Raw genomic sequence first — 22,368 nt, forward strand, 5'->3', positions numbered from 1 at the left:
AAAGGAAGGTCATTCTCATTGATGATGTTGGGCGTATATAAACCAACCAAAGCGCCTGCAATATAATTGTTTACATAACACATTTCTCCTTTGGGAAGCAAACATCAATGTTCGGTCAAAAGTAATGTCCCCATGAAAAAGAAATGTCAACATCTGAAGGCAGAGAATAGACAGAGATGAAATTAAGACGAAACGCCCTGCTGATTGACTTTGTGAGGTACCTTATTGCGTAGTATCTACGTCCTGACAATGTAGCACATGTCCCACACCACAACTACACCTTGACAAGTCGCACATGGAATTTAGCAGGCGTCACAGTGGCTCAGTCACGCCAATCTCAAGGGAAGGGATTATCAGTAAGTCTGTAATGCTTAAGACTTTGGTACTGTGATGTGCGGTCCTATGGTGTAATGGTTAGCACTCTGGACTCTGAATCCAGCGATCCGAGTTCAAATCTCGGTAGGACCTACCGATGTTTTTTAGCAAGATTTCCATTCATTTTGATTGGGATGTGGGAAACAAAGCATAATGAATCAGAAGACTACACTGGTCGTGGCAAACTACCTTTACACCTCTACATCACACCCAAATCCAATGCCTAATATTATTCCATTTTAAGGGTTTCTCCCAGACCACAATCTAATGTAGGAGAACAACATGTGTGTGTCCCCGGATACTTCCTCTTAGCTTAACTGGAAAATGATCCCTATCTATTAGGCTAAGCTGTCAACTGGTCTCATGGTGTAATGGTTAGCACTCTGGACTTTGAATCCAGCGATCCGAGTTCAAATCTCGGTGGGACCTATATTTTTGCAGCAGAACAATGTCAAATTGGCCCAAATGCACGTAAGATAGCCACTGATGACTTCAACGAAAGGAAGGTCATTCTCATTGATGATGTTGGGCGTATATAAACCAACCAAAGCGCCTGCAATATAATTGTTTACATAACACATTTCTCCATTGGGAAGCAAACGTCAATGTTCGGTCAGAAGTAATGTCCCCATTAAATAGAAATGTCAACATCTGAAGGCAGAGAATAGACAGAGATGAAATTAAGACGAAACGCCCCGCTGATTGACTTTGTGAGGTACCTTATTGCGTAGTATCTACGTCCTGACAATGTAGCACATGTCCCACACCACAACTACACCTTGACAAGTCGCACATGGAATTTAGCAGGCGTCACAGTGGCTCAGTCACGCCAATCTCAAGGGAAGGGATTATCAGTAAGTCTGTAATGCTTAAGACTTTGGTACTGTGATGTGCGGTCCTATGGTGTAATGGTTAGCACTCTGGACTCTGAATCCAGCGATCCGAGTTCAAATCTCGGTAAGACCTACTGCTGTTTTTTAGCAAGATTTTCATTCATTTTGATTGGGATGTGGGAAACAAAGCATAATGAATCAGAAGACTACACTGGTCGTGGCAAACTACCTTTACACCTCTACATCACACCCAAATCCAATGCCTAATATTATTCCATTTTAAGGGTTTCTCCCAGACCACAATCTAATGTAGGATAACAACATGTGTGTGTCCCCGGATACTTCCTCTTAGCTTAACTGGAAAATGATCCCTATCTATTAGGCTAAGCTGTCAACTGGTCCCATGGTGTAATGGTTAGCACTCTGGACTTTGAATCCAGCGATCCGAGTTCAAATCTCGGTGGGACCTATATTTTTGCAGCAGAACAATGTCAAATTGGCCCAAATGCACGTAAGATAGCCACTGATGACTTCAACGAAAGGAAGGCCATTCTCATTGATGATGTTGGGCGTATATAAACCAACCAAAGCGCCTGCAATATAATTGTTTACATAACACATTTCTTGTTTGGGAAGCAAACATCAATGTTCGGTCAAAAGTAATGTCCCCATGAAAAAGAAATGTCAACATCTGAAGGCAGAGAATAGACAGAGATGAAATTAAGACGAAACGCCCTGCTGATTGACTTTGTGAGGTACCTTATTGCGTAGTATCTACGTCCTGACAATGTAGCACATGTCCCACACCACAACTACACCTTGACAAGTCGCACATGGAATTTAGCAGGCGTCACAGTGGCTCAGTCACGCCAATCTCAAGGGAAGGGATTATCAGTAAGTCTGTAATGCTTAAGACTTTGGTATTGTGATGTGCGGTCCTATGGTGTAATGGTTAGCACTCTGGACTCTGAATCCAGCGATCCGAGTTCAAATCTCGGTAGGACCTACTGCTGTTTTTTAGCAAGATTTTCATTCATTTTGATTGGGATGTGGGAAACAAAGCATAATGAATCAGAAGACTACACTGGTCGTGGCAAACTACCTTTACACCTCTACATCACACCCAAATCCAATGCCTAATATTATTCCATTTTAAGGGTTTCTCCCAGACCACAATCTAATGTAGGATAACAACATGTGTGTGTCCCCAGATACTTCCTCTTAGTTTAACTGGAAATAGGTCCCTATCTATTAGGCTAAGCTGTCAACTGGTCCCATGGTGTAATGGTTAGCACTCTGGACTTTGAATCCAGCGATCCGAGTTCAAATCTCGGTGGGACCTATATTTTTGCAGCAGAACAATGTCAAATTGGCCCAAATGCACGTAAGATAGCCACTGATGACTTCAACGAAAGGAAGGTCATTCTCATTGATGATGTTGGGCGTATATAAACCAACGAAAGCGCCTGCAATATAATTGTTTACATAACACATTTCTCCATTGGGAAGCAAACGTCAATGTTCGGTCAAAAGTAATGTCCCCATGAAAAAGAAATGTCAACATCTGAAGGCAGAGAATAGACAGAGATGAAATTAAGACGAAACGCCCTGCTGATTGACTTTGTGAGGTACCTTATTGCGTAGTATCTACGTCCTGACAATGTAGCACATGTCCCACACCACAACTACACCTTGACAAGTCGCACATGGAATTTAGCAGGCGTCACAGTGGCTCAGTCACGCCAATCTCAAGGGAAGGGATTATCAGTAAGTCTGTAATGCTTAAGACTTTGGTATTGTGATGTGCGATCCTATGGTGTAATGGTTAACACTCTGGACTCTGAATCCAGCGATCCGAGTTCAAATCTCGGTAGGACTTACCGATGTTTTTTAGCAAGATTTTCATTCATTTTGATTGGGATGTGGGAAACAAAGCATAATGAATCAGAAGACTACACTGGTCGTGGCAAACTACCTTTACACCTCTACATCACACCCAAATCCAATGCCTAATATTATTCCATTTTAAGGGTTTCTCCCAGACCACAATCTAATGTAGGATAACAACATGTGTGTGTCCCCGGATACTTCCTCTTAGCTTAACTGGAAAATGATCCCTATCTATTAGGCTAAGCTGTCAACTGGTCCCATGGTGTAATGGTTAGCACTCTGGACTCTAAATCCAGCGATCCGAGTTCAAATCTCGGTAGGACCTACTGCTGTTTTTTAGCAAGATTTTCATTCATTTTGATTGGGATGTGGGAAACAAAGCATAATGAATCAGAAGACTACACTGGTCGTGGCAAACTACCTTTACACCTCTACATCACACCCAAATCCAATGCCTAATATTATTCCATTTTAAGGGTTTCTCCCAGACCACAATCTAATGTAGGATAACAACATGTGTGTGTCCCCAGATACTTCCTCTTAGCTTAACTGGAAAATGATCCCTATCTATTAGGCTAAGCTGTCAACTGGTCCCATGGTGTAATGGTTAGCACTCTGGACTTTGAATCCAGCGATCCGAGTTCAAATCTCGGTGGGACCTATATTTTTGCAGCAGAACAATGTCAAATTGGCCCAAATGCACGTAAGATAGCCACTGATGACTTCAACGAAAGGAAGGTCATTCTCATTGATGATGTTGGGCGTATATAAAAAAACCCAAAGCGCCTGCAATATAATTGTTTACATAACACATTTCTCCATTGGGAAGCAAACGTCAATGTTCGGTCAGAAGTAATGTCCCCATGAAAAAGAAATGTCAACATCTGAAGGCAGAGAATAGACAGAGATGAAATTAAGACGAAATGCCCTGCTGATTGACTTTGTGAGGTACCTTATTGCGTAGTATCTACGTCCTGACAATGTAGCACATGTCCCACACCACAACTACACCTTGACAAGTCGCACATGGAATTTAGCAGGCGTCACAGTGGCTCAGTCACGCCAGTCTCAAGGGAAGGGATTATCAGTAAGTCTGTAATGCTTAAGACTTTGGTACTGTGATGTGCGGTCCTATGGTGTAATGGTTAGCACTCTGGACTCTGATACTTGCCTGGCACAGGCTTTACAGCGAATGTTGGGAAGTATCATCTCCTTTTGGAGGGGTAAAAGTCTTAGTTGTATTGTCTCTAACCGTTTCTTTCTACAGGTCTACGAGTGGGCATCAGTTCTTGAAACTTTGTGACTTTAAATAGTCTCCCCTCCTTCATCATGTCCTACACAGCTACAGTCAATGCCGGTCCCATTCCAGAGGAGTATATCGACAAGAAAGTTGAGACCAGGACTGTTCGGATTTATACCAGGGCTAAAGTATCTACTGTTTCCGAATACATTGCTCTGTTGAAGTCAAGTGTACCAGATTTTTGTATGGACCATGTTGCTGGGATATGGAAAACAGAACAAGGACATGTTTTTCTTACCATGGACTCAGAACAAGAAGTGAAGAGGCTTACAGACTTACACAGTGTGGATTTTGAGGATGAGACAGTGTTTTTCTATGAGTTTGGTCGTTACATAGTTTCTTTGCGGATACACTGGCTTCATGCCACGGTGAACTCATCTTTTCTGAAGGAATACTTTTCAAGTTTCGGAAAGGTTGTAGAAGTTTTCAGAGAATATGTGGAGGTGGATAATGTTAAGGTGTTTTCAGGTGTTCGCACTGTTCGTATGGAGGTGACTGAGAAGGAAAAAGACAATATTCCTCACATTGTTCGGTTTGGGGATAAGCAGTCAATTCTCATTACAGTTCCTGGTCGAGTACCGATATGTTTGAAATGTCATGGTGTTGGACATGTTCGGGCAATGTGCTCAGGAAACGTTTCACTTGTTGCAAAAGGACAAGTGGACAAGGACCAATCAGTTGTGGTAGATACTGGCACTGAAGCTGCACGAGAAGACATGGTTAGTGAATCTGATCAAGATGATGACATGGAGAGTGTACACAGTCTGAAAGAAACTGTTACTCAGAAGGATGAACAGAAGGACACAGGGACAACTTTTCCAGCTGCAGATAAGCGAGACGTAGCAGCAGAAAGAGATGATCCAGAATTAAAGAGGAAACAGCCTTTAAATCAGGACACATCAGAAGATCAAAGGAAACCGAAAGAAAAGAGGACACAAAGTGTGCTAGAAGGGAAAAGTTATGTGGCTTCTCCTCCTACTGAATCTGAATTTGTACCGAGATCAATTTCTAAGAAAAGGAAAACTTTTGGAATAAGAGTACGGGCCACAAGGTCCAAAGGATCCCAGTATCCCTTTGTGGAAGTAAATGATGCGGACATGGAGCAATATTTGAAATTGTTGAAAGGAATGTCAGAATCGGAAATAGGAGCAGTTAGGGACCGTGTTCGGAGAGATTTGAATGCAAAAGGAAAAGAAATGGTGATCCCAAAAGGAACTTCACATGATGTCAAGGTGTTTCAGTATTATGTTTAAAGAGACAATTATTAATACTGTGAATTTCAAACTTTCACTCGTTTCTCTTCTTTAGATTTTGAATTGTTAGCAGCCTTCTTTTCACAACTGTGATAGGTTCATTTTAAGAGAGAGAAATGAAGGCTGAGATGCACTGTCTGCGCTTGTAAGAGTTGGAGTTGGTGAGAATAAACTTTATTAAAAACAAAAAGCACTCTGGACTCTGAATCCAGCGATCCGAGTTCAAATCTCGGTAGGACCTACTGCTGTTTTTCAGCAAGATTTTAATTCATTTTGATTGGGATGTGGGAAACAAAGCATAATGAATCAGAAGACTACACTGGTCGTGGCAAACTACCTTTACACCTCTACATCACACCCAAGTCCAATGCCTAATATTATTCCATTTTAAGGGTTTCTCCCAGTCCACAATCTAATGTAGGATAACAACATGTGTTAGTCCAAACATACTTTCTCTTACCTTAACGGGAAAATGATCGATATCTATTGGGCTAAGGTGTCAACTGGTCCCATGGTGTAATGGTTAGCACTCTGGACTTTGAATCCAACGATACCAGTTCAAATCTCGGTGGGACCTATATTTTTGCAGCACAACACTGTCAAATTGGCCCAAATGCACGTAAGATAGCCACTAATGACTTCAACGAAAGGAAAGTCATTCTCATTGATGATGTTGGGCGTATATAAACCAACCAAAGCGCCTGCAATATGATTATATACATAATACATTTCTCCATTCGGCAGCAATCCAGCGATCTGCATTCAAATCTCGGTGAGATCTATAGTTTTTTAGCAGAACGTTGTTCCAGTGCAGTTTGGAAATCATGTTCACCCGGAAGTTGTTGATGTTTGTAATGCCCTTGAAAATGACCTGGTAGAGAATACTGGTTATTGTTGCACTCTAAGAAACAATTACTAAAGAATTACCCTAGCATAGAATTCAGCATAGCATAGTAAAATTACTGGGTGATGGTATAATTGCCAAGAAAAAAGTGTATGATGTCACACTTTCTGTAAATGACAAAGTTGTTGTGTCATTCATGAACATGCCGAGCTATACAACGGATGAGGAAATTATAGATGAACTACATTGCTATGGAATAGATGAGGTTGACACCATTCGGTGACGAAAAATTCCTGGGACTAACTTGGAAGATGGTACCAGGTACACGCAGGTTATGTTTCCTTCTGGAATTCACAGCCTTCCCTACAGTATAAAATTTAAGACATCTGGAGGATTTGACTTTTTCAGAATTCTCCATAACGATCAGGTGAAGGTTTGTCATCATTGCCTTTCTGATCAGCATGAAAAAAAGAATTGTCCGAACATTGTATGCAGAAACTGTGGATCAGAAGGTGATGTTCAGTACAACTGTCGTGTTTCCAAGTGCCGCAGGTGCAAACGTAAACCTAAGAACTGCACCTGTTTTGGATATGATGATATGTCAGAAGAAATTGATGATAATCGTCAGGGAAGTGATTATGAAAATGAAGAGGACCTAAACGACATGGAGGCAGATGCGACACTTGCCAAATTGTCGATTCTTCTAGGCCTCCTAGAAAAAAAGAAGGATGTGAAAAAATCCAGAGAGGGAAAAAGATCACATTAATATTTATCTTGATGCCTTAAACAAAGGAGGGGTGTTGTAATTTTGGTGTCACAACATTTTAAACACCAAATTAATATGGCAACTGAGGATTCTGAGAGCAGATTATTAAAAAATGATATTGATGTGGATGGTAAAATATGTTACCCACTAAATGTATATGCTCCTAATGGCCTACATGAACAGTTAACATTTTTGAAGAATTAGAAAATTGGTTAGAACCAAATAATATGTTTGTGGGAGGGTATTTTAATGTAATACTAAATCCTGCATTGGACAAGGGCATAAACAACAAAGCATTTAATCTTAAAGCAGCGATGCCCTGACTTCCATCATTTAACGGTTCAGCATGGTTGATGTTTGGAGACACAAAGTTTACGATAAAAAGGCCAGGATTGATTTTGTCTTTTGTCTAGATATCGTATAAACAATACAATAAACTGTTATATCAAGTACTGCAAGATAAGTGATCACAACATTCTGTCACTTAAAGGTGATTTAAGTGACATCGTAAGAGGTCCGGGATTTTGGACTTTTAATAATCAGCTTTTGGAAGATGGTATCTTTGTTTGTACAATTCATGGCATTGTTGAGGAAGCAAAACCTTGTCCATTTCTTGAATCAGAACCATTTACTTAGTGGGACAACTTGAAATATCAATTGAAAAAGTTTTCAAAATATTATTCAAGTAAACGAAGTAAGATAGCAAAGACTGATTAATACAAAACTCAAAATAACCTCCGAGAATGAATATCACAAATTAGCTCCTTCACCTGGATATGAATCTACACAACTGTGTGATTTAGAAAGGAAACTGGAAGATCAACATTACTCGTAGGGGTGCTATCTTAAGATCAAAGGCGCATTTTATTCTTGAGTCAGATAGATGCACTTCATATTTTTTCTTAATTTCCAAAAATCAAAACAACAAATTAAACTCGATAAAAGAGCTTATCGCTGAAGATGGAACTCTGCTGCGAACGATGGAAGATATTATAAACGCAGCTCGATCTTTCTATGAAACATTATACACATATGAAGGACTTGATTATTATATGGGATGGGAGGTAAATAAATAAGTAAATAAATATGATACACACGTCTATAAATGATCAACAAAAAATTGTGAGCTTCCCATTTCTGTAAAGCAAATGAGAGATGCTCTGAAAGGTATGAAAGGTAACAAAATTCCAGGTCCTGATGGTTTGACAGTTGAATTCTACCTGATGTTTTGAGAAATGTTGTCCTCTTTTTCATCATGTCACTATGAGTATTTGTGAAAAGAAGAAATTATCTCGTTCTATGAAAGGCACCGTCATTAGTTTATTCTACAAAAAGAAAGGTGAGAAAAGGGATATTAGATGTTACAGACCTATTTCACTACTTAACATTGATTGTAAATTAATATCACGCACTTTGCCATTAAGACTCAAGTCAGTAATGTCAGATATTATCTCCTTTGAACAAACATGTTGTGTGCCTGAGAGATGAGGATGCGTTTTTGATTAAAATAGAAAGAATTTTGGAAAAAAATTTGGAAAGAATTTTATATAGAATATTTAAACAGAATATATAATAAAATATATAAAAAGGTATGTGTTGCAACTTATTTACATACTAGTACAGTTTTGGAATGCATGCAATAGAGAGGATCTTTAATATTCTTTATAAGAATCTCAGGCGATATCAAATAATCCAAAACTTGAATGTGTGTTTTATTAGTGGTACTCTTTTCCAGGTGAAACTTTCATTTCTTATGGTGGGGCACACCCATGAAGATGTGGACCAGCTGTTCAGCGTCTTTGCAAGGGAGCTGAGACAAAGACGTGCTGCAACATGTGAGGCTCTCCTGCAAGTTCTTGCCAGCACCAGCAACCCCAAAACCCACTGCTACTGCACTAGATGGTGTCTGGGACATGAGGCAGTTGTTTATCAACTGTGATTCCCCTAAAGGACACAAGGAGGCACATGTGTGTGTGTTCCGAATGGAAGGGTCCTCAGTTTCCATGTTGTACAAAGATTGGCCTCTGAAAAGTGAAACGTACAGAGAGGTGACATTAGATTTCCAGGTTGACCTGTCAACACTGACACCTGCAACTCTAAACAAGGACAGGGTAGATGACACATGTAAAGCCATGGAGAGAGACTTGCCCAAATGGGTGTCATCTGCAAGGTTGTCTGAAGAGGAGGGCTTTTGGTGGGCGTCCTACATTAGAAAGATGGGGGACATTCACACACCAGCCATCAAGCTGTTCCACTTCAAGCCATTCATGCCTGCCCCAAGGGAAGAGAGTACCCTCCCAAGAAATGTGCAAGAGGGATTAGAGCGAAGCAATGAGAAAATGCAGAAGCTATCAAAGGTATTGCGTTATAATTTTTAAGTAAAAAATACATTGTAATCTGTTGTACATTGAATGTTAAAAACATCCAAACATCAAGATGAATTTTAAGCTTGTTAAACAGTTAAGCTTGAACTGATTTTCACTTGTTTTTGTATGTCAGTTCTTATTATCCTAACTTTTTCCTTTGCAGGTATCACTTACAAAGCATCGAAGGCAAGCCTCAGCACAGCACTAAGATCTGGCCTGTTACAATAAAATATGATGTAAATATGTATAGGCAATGTATATACATGCACATAACATTTTTCTTTATATAACCACAAGCTATATTTGATTTTTCCTCACTGTCAAGAATTAGATTTTTATCTCTTTCATTTACCACAAAGTAGATTTGCAGATTTTTGGCATTTACATTTTTCCTGGTTTACGGACAAATGATTTACACCTTCATAAGGAAGGGGTGGGTTTTGCTTCCAGAGTTTCATTATCTTTATACATTTTGGCATCCATCAAACAGGTCTTGACGTGGTGCCTTTTGCAGTTGGTAGATTTTTGGCTTTTATATTTTTCATGATTTCCATGGAGGCAATTAGGACATAGCCACTTTAAATGCCAGATGACCGCCAGAAGATGTGATCTTTCAAATACAGGGGGCCAGGGAGATTTGTCATCTGATGACCCATGGAATTGATGTTCAGTCTGATATTGGCATTGATATCTCCTTGTAAATATCCCTGTCTAACTGATATTGGCATTGATATCTCCTTGTAAATATCCCTGTCTAACTGATATTGGTATTGATATCTCCTTGTAAATATCCCTGTCTAACTGATATTGGTATTGATATCTCCTTGTAAATATCCCTGTCTAACTGATATTGGTATTGATATCTCCTTGTAAATATCCCTGTCTAACTGATATTGGTATTGATATCTCCTTGTAAATATCCCTGTCTAACTGATATTGGTATTGATATCTCCTTGTAAATATCCCTGTCTAACTGATATTGGTATTGATATCTCCTTGTAAATATCCCTGTCAAGGAATAGACATAATGGACTTTTCATGGTTATAAATTTACTTCTTTTCATGAAATTGTCAGGTGTTTGGATATACTTATAGATCCTACTTATTGATCAAGTTGTGTTTGAGGTGTAGATTGCACATGTCATTGGTGTAATGGTTTGAATGCCAATTTCATATTAAAAAAGTAACACAGTATTGTCAAAACTGTCCCATGATACTGTCATATACATTTTACTTCTGATGACATTAAACTGTTACTATCATCTTTGGATGGTAAGATCTAAAGTAATGAAGAAATAACTGAGACTGAAGCTCATTTGTCACAAAAGTACTGATATCTGCACAAGAAATCTTTGTATTTTTATATATGTCCCTCACCTACGATATATATAGTTTCGTTATATGTTGATATGGTTTGTTCAAGGGTTAAATTTCTATTCTTTTGTTACATCCAGAAAGAACCTAATACACCGAAGTGTTTTTTAATGTTTGAATTATATACAAGTGTAGCATGTGTAACCTTGGTGTCTATGGCATTTATGCAGCAATACATAATTGTTTTGCGACCTCGTTTGTGTTATTTGTCCCCATTACTGATGTTAAATCTGCGTTCAATATTTATCATCTTGAGTGAATTGTTGGATTTCACCAAGTACTCTAATATTTGGCTGGCCTCATGAAATGGCTGGTACGTTTGTGAAAGTCACATATGCGGTTTCAAATGTTATACATCTGCCATATACACATGCAGTGTACCATTGTCCATTTAGAGTGACTAAAAAAGCAACAGAGGCACATACACCATATCATAAATCTCTTATGTATGTAGAAAAAAATTTCTGCAAGAAATTTCTGCAGAAATGCATTTTAAAGCCAATTTGTGAGCTTATGAACACAAGAACACACTTGCACATTATATTTTTGGATTCATCTCCTCGAGATCTTTCCAATGATATAAAAAATGTTTTTGTAGCATGCTTCCTACTCTGTGTCAAGTTAGGACTGGCTGGTCATTCCTGAGGTGTCCCGCTCAGCCTTACTTGGATCAAAATTTTGTATACAGACATTAAAAGTTCTGTCAAGTGTAATGGACATTTAAGTCCATATTTCAAATTTTCTCCACGCTCCATGCTATTTGTTCTTAAAATCAGAACCATTAATTTTGTTGATAAAAGGCAATCCTCTCATTAAAGATGTCAAAATCAACAACAGTTCATCTTTAATATATCAATATACAGATGACCCCACAATCAGTGCCTCAGATGTTAACTCTGTTATTAAATCAATTAGCACAGTTAGCCTATACTATGAGGCAACTGGTGCCAAAATTAACATTGAAAAATCAGAAGTTTTGTTACTGGGCAAAAATAGACTTCGTGAGTTTAAAATCCAAATTCCGGTTAAATTTAAGAGAGAATGTACAGAAATACTAGGCATTTTCTTGGAGAGGATAAAAGATGTGTGAAACATTCAATTGGGAAAAGAATACAAACGCTATTAAATTCTTGGATTAGAAGACACCTACTTTACACAGCCATTGTAATAAAGATGTATTCATTGTTTCATCTCGGTTGTGGTATATGTTTACTGTAATACCTGTTCAACTATGGCTTGACAATAAATTTACTCAGTTGTTTTGGATTTTTTTGTTTCACAATTAAACTGTCAAAATAGCATTTGATACTTGCATTGGTGTTTGTTTAGATGGTGGTGTAAATGTAGCAACCGTACGACTTAAAACAAATATGCACTGAGGATGAAACTGCAGAGAGCTTCCGTTAATAGTTAGTCCATGACACCTTGCCCAAGATAGACACAAGTACAATATAACAATGCTGTACTCGTATGATCACTTTAGATGAGCTTCCGTCAGAGTGGAAAATGTTAGGTTAGCAAAAACCTTCTTTCAAGTAATATAATCTGCACAATAGCAGAAAAGGATGTATTTGCTGAAGTACTTACAGCTGAATATCGTTATGGATATTTCACAACAAAACATTCCAAGGAACCAGTAGCTATCGATTGGTAGGAAAACTTTGCTTTGGCATGACTTGGAAATAGCAGTGGCTAAATGTAATGCAAACAAATAAATCTGTAGAGTTACAATTGGTCGTAATATTGCCTTTACATATGAAACACCCTCTTAATTTGGACTGTCAAACACTGACGTTTGTCTAAGTGAAACAGAAAACGTTTCACACCTGTTCATCTATTGCAGAGAGTTGACAGATGTGTGCCAACATTCAGGAGTTTCCTTTGGACCGCTGTCACTCTTCTTGTTGTTTGGATTCCTCCAAAAAACGAGATTATCATGTCAACCAGTGATAGATATTGTATTGTCAATACATCATCCGTCTGTGTTCAAAAGAAGAGTTATAATGACAAGTCACAACACCATCTCATTTGATGTGGGGATATTAGTCAAGTCTATGGTAAAGCGCCATTTCTGATTTTTGCTGTTATACTGTACAGTTATACTAGTATTTCAAACTAAATCAATAACACATCTTCATTCATTCATTTTCATACTTAGTATTTCAAACTAAATCAATAGCACATCATTCATTCATTTTCATACATTATAACCAATACATACATGGAGTTGGACGGAATAAGGGTGTTCTCAAAGGCCCGTTAGATAAGTGCTTTTTAATTCTTAAGTATATATTCAAAAGGGGCATTACTATTTTCGCTAAAATGTACTGTACAGTCATGGATGCATATTGTTATAAAACTGTACAAAACTATCAAAAATATATTTCTACGTTTAGAACTGAAGGCTGCCACCTAAACTCATACATCTGTTATATTTTGAGTGTCAGTGTCAGCAATGTCTGCACCTGTAGTAATCAGATAATGTGAATAGGGTTTTAAAGAAAAACAAACACTCTGGACACTGAATCCAGCAATATAAGTTCAAATTTCGGTAGGACCAACTGCGATTTTTGGCAAGATTTTCAAAATGATTGTAATGTGGAACACAAACCATAATTAATCAGAAGACTACACTGGCCAGGTAAAACTACCTTGACACCTCTCCAACACACCCATATTAATGCCTAATATTATTCCATTTTAAGGGTTTCTCCTAGTCCACAATCAAATGTAGGATAACATGTATGTGTCCCGAGATGCTTCCTTTTGGCTTAATTGGAAAATGATCGATATCTAACACTTACACCTGTCAACTGGTCCCATGGTGTAATGGTTAGCACTCTGGACTTTGAATGCAGCCTTCAAATCATTTCTCATTGAGGTCTCATGTAAATTTACAGATGCAGAGTATAAAGTCTGTGCCAATATTATGCAAATTGTAAATGGTATCCTTGCATGAGACCCTTTTCCTTGTGTTTTGAAGTGTTTAGAGAATGTGTGTGTGCATTCTGTGCAACGCACGAGATAAAACGGCGACTTCAGTCCCTAGTACCGAGTCACAATGGGAAAGTTGATTTTGGAACAGAAACTGATGCAAAGGATACAACTATTATCGCCGATGTTGGAGATATGCATCTATGATTCGAGCTGAGGATGTTACCAAGGGAGCTCTGGAGGTGGTGGGACATGTAACCGGAGTCATTTTGAGAGGTGGGGATTGTTTTGAATTATCACTGAGAGATATTGTTGATGCAAAAACAGTGTTGATGGAAAATCTTTGTTGAAGGGTTGGAAATTGATGGTGACGTTTATCACTGCAGTTTTATCTTCAACCGGACTGTACTGGTGTCGTTTATGCATTTCTCTGCGTATTTCACTGATGCTACTAACAGAGAAAACCTTGAAAAGAAGAACATTGAACTTTCGACTCGCAGCAGTTCTTTGAGCACTAAAATGTCAAGCAGCTATTCTGAGATCCCAGGGTCAGTAGTTTTAATATCCGATAAAATACTTCTTTCTTTCTTAACCTGGGCAAAAATAAACAAGAAAGAAACTGTGTCGGGGAACTTGAGACAGATTCTGGAATCGTTCAGTCTAAGAAGGGCATATTATGTCATGCGTACCAGTTTTACTCTCATCTGTATTCAGCAGTAGACTTAAGACAGATTCTGGAATCGTTCAGTCTAAGAAGGGCACATTACCTCATGCCTACTCCCATCTGTATTCAGCAGTAGAAACTAATTCTAATACACATGATGAAACTCTGAGCTTAGTAACTGATCTTGAAGATAGAAAAAAAGAATGGATGAAAAATTACCGCTGAAGAAATTACTGTAGCTTTAAAAGGAATGGAGGGCCGTATATCACCGGGTAACGATGGGCTTACTGTTGAGTTCTATCTTACATTTTGGGATGTATTGAAGCCAGTTTTTGTCAACATAGTAAACTGTATATTTGGTGAGAAGCTTAGTTTGAAGCTTAGTGACTGATTGTGTATCAGAAGAAGATAGAAAAAATGTACATATTGAAACTTCTTGTCAGCATGGTAAATTGTAGATTTAAGGAGAAATATGTTGAGAACTACGAAAATGGAGTTACAAGGCTTTTCTTTAAGAAGAAAGCGAACAAAACAGATAATCGGGGTTAAAGGCATGGCTCATTTCACTTACTGCCAGTTAAGATTTGAAAATGTTGTGTGTAGGTATATTTTACCCGAGCAAACTTCCATACCGGAAAGAGATTTATCTGATTACATCATTATATTACACGTTATTGATTTTAAAGATGAACATGAAAATAATGCATATATTCTCACTATTGACCAGAAGCATGGAGGAAGCATTTGATAGGGTTTCATTTTATAATTCTAAAACATTCAACAACAGAAAAAATCTGTCGCTACTGTAGGACACCTTTAATCTTTCAGTAGGTGTGTCAGCCCATACAATCCTGACACACTGACAGTCCGTTTGGCCAGAGTGACATCAAGTGTAATGAGCTGGTTCGACTTCTCATGTAAGACCCTGACTGAATTTCGTAATTTTTGTAATACATGTTATTCTTGGCCAACAATTACAATTAAATAGTCTCGACACCGCATTTTTGTTGTTTGTATATCCAGGCCGAGTTTATACGCATGTAAGGAGTCACTGGTTGCCAGGAATTGAAAAGCATATATACAGGAAATCTTACCCAGCTATACCGTATACACGTGTTTGTCCAATACATTTACTCTGCTCAACGCACCTCCACTTTGGTCAATACCTATACTTTACGATAAAGAAAAGTAGGACTTGACGTCTGTGCGACAAAATTAAGATATCTGTGTAATTATGCATTATCACGTTAGGCATATGTGGCAGGTATAGTGCACACAAATCGATCCTAAGTTTGTTTACCTGAAAATACACTGAAAATTCCTGTTGCTAAAATATACTCAAGACCCCACTGTTACTCGATTTATTCAAAAAGCAAATAATTACAAGTATTTTGTACTGTTAATGCAAGACGTGCTAATGACGTTGATCACTGTTTCAATGCTGTCGGTGCCAACAGTGCATCGATGCACGTGGTAGAGGCATGTTTAATCAGGGATGATCTACAACAAGGACTGGTCACTCGCTTGACTTCCTTACCATTTGTACTAAATAACGAGTGCCTCGCTTGATTTCTTTAAGATCTGCACAAATTAACGTGAGCATCGTCATGCTCCAACGCACACAGTGAATTGGCCCAATTTTCGCTGTGTTAAACAGAACCTCAGCCAGTGTATTATATTGGTCGGAATGTTATAATGAATGAATGGATGAATGAATTAATTATAGTATGAAGTAAGAGCAAGAATCATATGTGAATTAAAGAAAGAAAATAAAGTAAAAGAATAAAAGAAGTTCATATGTGAATGAATGAAAGAATAAATGATACACCGACCTTTCCCCCAAAAACATGTTAAAGAAGAAAAAAGTATCACGAGAACCCATGTTAACATCAGCTGTCCCTTTTTAAAAAATCAGCTTTGAGCCATTTCTGTTTACATTAATAAGTAATTCAGATATCTTATTGCATGTGGAGAATGGAATGGACATTAACGAAATGTTAACGGACACTTTCACACAATCCTCAAAAACGGTACGTGTAAAACTGTCACAAAGCGTTGTAAACGCCTTTCCAGTTTTGTCAAATATTAAGATCAACAAGAAAGGAAGAAGTTATGGAACTATAACCCTCAAACATCTCAAATGTGTGGATACCGACTTTTTAAGAGGAATACCTCCGCTGGGAGCGATAGTTGACGCCAAAGGTCTTCTGTAAAATGGTTCAGATTGTGGTACGTACTCCATATACAGCTTCAATAGTTACCACACAGCATGGACTTTCCAGTTGACTGTACAGCCGTACTGTCCTAAAACAGATTCTCAGCCAAATCATACTAACTTGACAATGATGTCATTTTTTTTCTCCACAAGATTGCATTAGAGAATGCTCAATCGTAGAATTTAATTTTAATTCATCTCGTAGATATTTATCCACTTCTCAAAATACCTTCACCAAGACAAATCAACTTGTCAAGTACATTTTTAGTCAAGTACAACTTGTCAGAACAGATTTTTATATTAGAAAACACAAAGAAATGGTACATTCCCACTATGCTTTAGTTCGCGGGGGATATTTTTCGCTGGTGCGTCCAAGAAATCCAACGCATTCTCCTTCATCGTAACGAAACTGTTAGACGTCAAAGCTGTAATGTTCGTCGGATGCAGGCAACCCAAAAGTCTTGCACTTGTAGAAGTAAGCGTCATTAAACAATCCCTTTGAATCAACAGTGGAAAAACATGTTTATCCCACGTAAGTTACTCGTCATGTACAAACACTGGATCAGAAGCGCGCACTTCCTCACAGCAGGGTTCAAAATGGCGTTTATGGTTACCACCACCAAAATATGTGAGGACAAGCGCAAGTGCCCGCACGAGAAATACATGGGTAACCACGCGTCGGGCGCCTCTTCCACGTGCCACATGTGACTGGAAGAGACATGAAACATACAACGATGGAGTAGGAATTGATTGAATAAAATCGCCAATATCAGTTATTAACACGCCCGTAATAACTCGTCTAAACTGAGATGTGAGTACTTTATTCCCATACCTTTCTGAGTGTATGAGCTGATACATCTACATTTTACTTCGGGAGACCTTCCTCGTCAAACTATAGATATCAGAACATACGCTCGGAGACCCGTGAAGGTACTGAGTTTAGATTTACGCCGCACTCGGCAATATTCCAGCTAGATGGCGGCGGTCTGTAAATAATGGAGCCTGGACCAGACAATGCAGTGATCAACAACATGAGCATCAATCTGCGCAACTGGGAACCGATGACATGTGTCAACCAAGTCAGTGAGCCTGACCACCTGATCCCGATAGTCGCCTCTCACAAGAATAGTCGCCTCTTATGGCAAGCATATGTTGCTGAAGGCCTATTCTACCCTAGGACATTCACGGGTCCTTTCCGTCAGTGGAAATAGGTCCTGGTCTGTGAACAACAATAACAATCTTCATAACAATCTGCTTCATTGAAATTGGAACTTCCATCTAAAACCTATTGAATTAAAACGTGGTTTGAAGGAAAATGGACATTCTTCTCTTAAACATGAACCATCATTGATTGTATTATCAATTCAAAACAGATTTTCAGAACAGAGAGAACTGAGTACCATAAAACATTTGCCATGCCTGGCTATGAATTTTTACAAACATTGCACTGGAGGCTTCTGAAAAGGCTAAATGAAAAGGAGACAGTTGTAGATACTGCTTTACCATTTTAATTATCGTTATTTACTTCTAAGCACTGTCTTTAAAATAAACAACAGGTCATTATCAATTACATTAAGAAAAAACAACGGTCAATCAAGTGAAAAGGACGTGTGCAATATCAGTTTCTTAGAGGCAAATTTTCTTGGCACTCAAAAGTTATGAAGCGAGCTAAATCACTTGATGAGTTAGCTGTTAAAATAAAATACATAAAGTATCAGAAGGATATTAAGGACGTATTTCAATGAAATCTTACATCCATCACGTTGCCAATAAAACCAGTGTCACTGATGAATATGCCATTTCCCCTGAATAGCATTGCACGTATATGCTTCAAGTATTTAAATTGGGCTCTGTCATGGTGGGGACTTTGAAAACCCATACCAATCAGCGAGAAATATACGGAGAAAACAATAGACAGAGAAGATTTACATAAATTCCAAGTTGACTACCGTCGGTCACATATCCTACAACGTAGTGATTTTTGTGGAAGATTTTCAGTAGCGAAGAGACAGATAAACAGTAGAAATACACCAAAAGAGATAACGTAAGAGGACCCTGCAGAATTACTCTGGTTTTCATTGAAGAATGGTTTAAGGAAAGGTCAGTACTTTAAATTCATAGTTCTTTTTCGTCTTACTACAAGACCACATGCTGTGACACAAATTGCCAACCTGTTGCTCAATAAGTGAAGGCAGATAAACATTTACCATCTTGGACGATGGTTTTTGGAACCGTCAGGTCTGAGGTTGCAAATGTATTATCTGGATTTAATATTAAGGCACATTTACGGAAGATCTGGTGGCAACCAACGCAATCCATGCAACTTATTTCGAATCGACACAGACGCCCCAGAGAAGGTAAACAAGTGGTGAAACGACTTTTCGTGAGCTGTAAGCCACCTTTTCATTGCGTAAGATTGGTGGCATATGTTTTTGGCCAGATGGTTTTATGTGAATATTGGTGGTACGTATGTTTATTAACTCTGCTAATGTCTCTCGGTTTAGACTGTGGCATCTGGATACACTAGACAAAAATCACAGGATCAGTATTCAGAAGATGTCTCCAATGGAAACAGTGTTTCTGTGGAAGGAGGATAACAGAAACATTAGCACGTGCCTAAGAAGGGCGGTTTTGTCTTTCCGGACTGACATTCATCTTTTTGGCCTCCTATATCAGGTAATGCTGTGTTAATTTATAATTACAAGTTGATATGTCGATGATGAAAAATTTTAGCCGTTTAAGGTGAGGTCACAGGTTCGTCCATCTGGCCTATCGAGGTTGTGCCAAGTGGTGATCGTAATTTTTGCCAGGACTGTTGCCTCTTCCAGATTCCACAAGTGGGAAATGCAGTTATTGTTCGACGGCATTAAATCGATGGGCTCGTTCAGGTAACATGTCTGAGATACTGAACCATTACATCTGTATTCTGTTATCCAAAATGGCTATGATATTTCTGTACCAAAACTCGTACGTTTTCACTGTCATGAATTCGACGATCAAAACTTGCGGTATTCTGATGGCGAAAGCGTTTACCCGAGTTCGATTTCTCACATGGATAGAAGGCGTGAAGCCAGTTTCTGGTGTCCCCCGCCCCGATATTGCTGGAATATTGCTAAAAGCGGCGTAAAACTAAACTCACTTACTCATTTCTCCATTAGAGTCATCATTTACATCATCAGTTTGCAAGTATGCTACCAGTAATATTTATTTCTTTGTTTTCCCCTCGATCACTGGATGTCAGTCTCAAACTGCACGGTTATCAATCTCAGCGGCCTGGGAACCACACAACTCTTGCAGCCACTAGGCGCACCCTGCTCCTGTTAATGGGTGTTTTCAATCCTAACGAGGTACCCATTCACAGCTGGATGCACTTGGACACATAGTCACAACTCTTTGTCCAAGTTTACTGCACGTAGCTGTACCCGCTACAAGGTGTATTCATGTGGCCACCATCCTTTTGCCATATGAATGAATACATGGCCACTTTTTAAGTGCACAGGGTTGTGTACTGTACACCAGGGGTTGTGACAACACTATAGGAGTACGCACACCATGCTGGCGCCAAGGTTTTTACACCCAGTCACAAGTGGGCTCGATCCCGTCACCTCAAGCTTGCTGGATCACAAGCCTGGCGCTTTGGCCAACTCTCCCAAGACGCCGTATATGCGGAGACTAGTCCCACTCACGCACCTGTCATCGTACCTACACTGAGTAGATCGATTATCACGATATTGATCACTGGAATGTATGGTCTGGACTCGATCTTTTGGCAGACAGCCGCCGAATGGCTGACATATTACTGTATACAACAAACAATCTAATAAACCAAAGTCCACAGACCGAGTTCCGTTCTATCAAAATAGTTGACATTTTAACGTTGTATACCACTGTACCACATGATCCTTGATCCTTAGAACATTTCTAACTAAGCGCGGTAAACACAGAAATACATAGATATATTTTCAGAGGTTATCATCTGAAGTGTTCCGAGAAAACAATATGTGAATTGCTGGACTTTCTCACTGACTCACTTTGTGAAGTTTAGGGGTAAAATTTATCGCCAGGAAGAAGGCACTATCAGGGATGAACGATCTACTGGACTTAACATAAGTTTATGAAGGGAGCCACCCGTGGGACATGATATACACATCTTTTCGCGAACACCTAGTTATTCATAAACACGTGTTTCTGTCATCATATCGACTGGCATGTTCAGACTCAGTTTGTTTTCAAACAACATCATGCAGCTGTAATGGTGCTGAAACAAATATATTGTACAACTGACTATGCTTAAACAGACAAATTCTTATTAATTTGGAAGAATCGTGACAGTGCATACTATGGGAAATGATGAATAAATCAGAAATTTGCAAATATCGCATTTCGTAAAATCCTAAGAGGATTTTTCACTTTTCCGTTGTAAGTTCCGATCCAGTGTATGGGGTGTTACTTGTAAGACATAGCATGGTGATTCACCTACTCCTGGATCCTGGTTTGGACTAAAATCTCAAATGTTTCGAAATCGGAGGTAGATCTGACGAAAATGGATTCCGTAACCCTCTGATTAATGTCCTTTAAAGAATGGAACACTTAAATGGCAGGAATAGTTCAAAATATACAGTACAAGAAAATGTGTGTGGTCGGGGGTTCATTTTAGGGTTGTATGATTTGGGAACAAAGTGGTATGATTGTAGATGCATTTAGAAAATAATTATTCACAACGTGTTACAAATTTCGGGCAAACATACCAATTTGGCGCAAGCACTTGTAGTGATGTGCACGAGGGGTAATATGTAATCTACAGACAAATGTGTCAGTATGTCTGTCTAAACATTCAGATGGTAGATTCTGATATTGTTTTTAACAGCGTTAACCGACTTGAGATGCGCGACGACTACAACGTCAGGAATAACAACTTGCTGGACTTTGGACCAAGACAGAGCTTTGTGGCAATAACACGTAAGGTTTACAATAAGTATTTCTCAGATTACAATCACGATGTCGGTAGACGAATATCATTGTGACAGAGATGAGTGTTTTCATCCGCTACACAAGTCAACTATAAAACTCGTTTCAATTTGTCTTAGTATAGCCTTCCTGCAGAAGTGACCGAGTTAGTGCAAGTAACGGCTGGTCCCTACAGTGTTACCACCACCCTGAAGTATTAGGTGTCTCTAGGTCAGGAGTGTGTACATGTGTGCGTATGTGCGTCTGTCTCTGTGTCATTCTGTCCGTCTGTCTGTGTGTCTGGGATTGGAAAGGGAAGTTACATAACTTGCAATGACTACATTATAATGATCCAGGCAGTTAAATGATTTATGTAAAGTGCTCAATCCACATTGGAAGCAAACAGAAAGCGCTAAACGAGCATTCAAGAAGTGAAAAGCATATCAGATAATGAGAATGTTGATTTTGTTTATTCATGAAACAGTCAATACAAATGCAATATATTTCATATACATTGATAAGTGTTAGTCATATCTCAGTTTACTGGTGCAGGGAACAAACACAACCATTTTTTACATTTTAGCGTTATACAACAGTTTTGAAGGTT

At 38.8% G+C, this 22,368-nt stretch overlaps 8 non-coding genes across 8 annotated transcripts; all 8 read left to right on the forward strand.

The window, feature by feature from the left end:
• Positions 1-396: 396 nt before the first annotated feature.
• On the forward strand, positions 397-468 carry Trnaq-cug (transfer RNA glutamine (anticodon CUG)). The gene has a single exon. It is a non-coding gene; the product is annotated as a tRNA-Gln (tRNA).
• A 264-nt stretch (positions 469-732) lies between these two features.
• On the forward strand, positions 733-804 carry Trnaq-uug (transfer RNA glutamine (anticodon UUG)). Its single transcript has one exon. It is a non-coding gene; the product is annotated as a tRNA-Gln (tRNA).
• Positions 805-1,269: 465 nt separating this feature from the next.
• On the forward strand, positions 1,270-1,341 carry Trnaq-cug (transfer RNA glutamine (anticodon CUG)). Its single transcript has one exon. It is a non-coding gene; the product is annotated as a tRNA-Gln (tRNA).
• A 264-nt stretch (positions 1,342-1,605) lies between these two features.
• Positions 1,606-1,677, forward strand: Trnaq-uug (transfer RNA glutamine (anticodon UUG)). The gene has a single exon. It is a non-coding gene; the product is annotated as a tRNA-Gln (tRNA).
• Positions 1,678-2,142: 465 nt separating this feature from the next.
• Positions 2,143-2,214, forward strand: Trnaq-cug (transfer RNA glutamine (anticodon CUG)). Its single transcript has one exon. It is a non-coding gene; the product is annotated as a tRNA-Gln (tRNA).
• Positions 2,215-2,478: 264 nt separating this feature from the next.
• Trnaq-uug (transfer RNA glutamine (anticodon UUG)) lies at positions 2,479-2,550 on the forward strand. Its single transcript has one exon. It is a non-coding gene; the product is annotated as a tRNA-Gln (tRNA).
• Positions 2,551-3,015: 465 nt separating this feature from the next.
• Positions 3,016-3,091, forward strand: Trnaq-cug (transfer RNA glutamine (anticodon CUG)). The gene has a single exon. It is a non-coding gene; the product is annotated as a tRNA-Gln (tRNA).
• Positions 3,092-3,687: 596 nt separating this feature from the next.
• Positions 3,688-3,759, forward strand: Trnaq-uug (transfer RNA glutamine (anticodon UUG)). The gene has a single exon. It is a non-coding gene; the product is annotated as a tRNA-Gln (tRNA).
• The last annotated feature ends 18,609 nt before the right edge of the window (positions 3,760-22,368 follow it).

This window comes from Haliotis asinina, chromosome 14 (genome assembly GCF_037392515.1).
Source record: "Haliotis asinina isolate JCU_RB_2024 chromosome 14, JCU_Hal_asi_v2, whole genome shotgun sequence".
NCBI lineage: Eukaryota > Metazoa > Mollusca > Gastropoda > Lepetellida > Haliotidae > Haliotis > Haliotis asinina.